Genomic DNA, 1,726 nt, shown 5'->3' on the forward strand with positions numbered 1-1,726 from the left:
ACTCAGAATTAGCCCAAAACCTCAGTAGACACCAAATTAGCCAAAAGAGTCGGCCTTTTGTTACCTAAACTAAAAAAGCAAAAATCCTCAGTGGATGCTAAATTAGCCAAAGAAGTGAGCATGTTATTAAAACACTAGCTGCCAAAATAAGCTAAAAAGCTAGCACATTTCTAAAATACTAGCATTACTCAAAATTAGCCCCAAAAACTCAGTAGATAACAAATTAGCCATAAAAGCTAACATATTGCTAAATATTAGCTGAACTAAAAAATCTGCTCAAAAAACCTCAGTAGATGCTAAATTAGTCATTAATAGCTAGCATGTTGCTAAAATATTAGCTTAACTCAGAATTAGCCCAAAAATCTTTAGTAAATGTCAAATTAGCCAAAAGGATATTGCTAAACACATTGATAAAATACTATCTTAAGCTGAGCTAGCTTAAGTTAAACTAGTATTTTATTGAGGTTTTTTGGGCGAAATACTAGCTTAAAGTTAAGCTAGTATTTTTGCAAAATGGTTTAAATGCTTTAAAGCGTTCACACAAAAAGCTTTATTTTTTTAAAATACGATAAAGTTTATAACATTTTACAGAGGTTTACTATCCTTTCAAAATAAAAGACAAACGATGTCACAGAGTCATCTCAATGAAGTAAAGGTTGTGTTTGGCCAAAATTATTAAAGTTGCAAAAAAAAGCAGAAACAGAGAGAAGACATTTCAGAACTACATTCGGGGAACAAAGTTACCACATAAAATGTTAAAGTTACAATACTGTTGATGGATAAGTCGAGTTCTGAGCCGGGATGCTTTTTCTAATCCAAATGTTAAAACTTAAAGTGGATCAACATCATGTCTTTACTCAAACCTTTCATTTTTTATTCTGAATCAAATACCAGTGTCCGTGTTTCTGTCTTGATTTTTGTGTGTGCAGTTTCCTTTCTGTTTTGTGTCCATCTTTGGGTGTGTGCTTGTGTGTCTCTGGGTTTGGCGTTCTTTGGCAACGCGCCGTAGCACCTAACCCCGTGCTCTCATCGGCCTCGGCAGCATAACTGTTCAGCTTCGTATCCATCCGTAAAAGTTGAACCGATTAGTGGTTGAACTCGGAGGTTATTGCTGGCCCCTCGGCAGCTCTTAAATGGTGAATTCACAGTTTAAGTGGGTCGCTGAGCCAAACCTCGACTTTGACAAATGACGGTTCTCTGTTGAGCTCCGGGAACACAGTGACCGCCGCCTGCTGGTACCTACACCGGCCCGGTGCTTCAAACCCACGGACCACCAGTCCGCACGCTTCCATATTTCCTCTGGCTCTCCAAGTTCGAACTTCATCCTAGTCTTCCTCAGGAGATTCATCACGAAGTAACCTCCAGTGATGTGAGCTTTCGTCTGTCACCGTTGGGTCTGTGCTTTTGGGATCCAGGAAGGATTTTGGAGGTTAAGCCACAAAGATCCTGATGGGGAAGAGAATCTTCCAGAACATTCTCCCTTCACAGCCGCTGTGTGATCTGATAACTTCCTGTTGTGTTACATGTGATTATTTAATGGATGAAAAAAAAAGACGTTGAATATTACCTGATAGATAAAACCTTTTTAAAATAAATTTTAACATAAAAGAGTTCAGTAAAGTCATTGGTTAAAAATCAGGGTTAGGATTTCTGAAGTCCCAAGTGAATTATTTCAAAGTTTTGAAACAGTTGTGTTTGTGAGCATGAAAATATCAAAATGATGAAC

The 1,726-nt window shown here is 37.8% G+C and overlaps 1 protein-coding gene across 2 annotated transcripts in view; it reads right to left on the minus strand.

Annotated features, from left to right (window-relative positions):
• Positions 1 to 1,726, minus strand: part of LOC112145655 (zinc finger protein 385A) — a 45,059-nt gene that overhangs the window by 5,208 nt on the left and 38,125 nt on the right. The window lies entirely within an intron of this gene.

This window comes from Oryzias melastigma, linkage group LG5, assembly GCF_002922805.2.
Source record: "Oryzias melastigma strain HK-1 linkage group LG5, ASM292280v2, whole genome shotgun sequence".
Classification (NCBI taxonomy): Eukaryota; Metazoa; Chordata; class Actinopteri; order Beloniformes; family Adrianichthyidae; genus Oryzias; species Oryzias melastigma.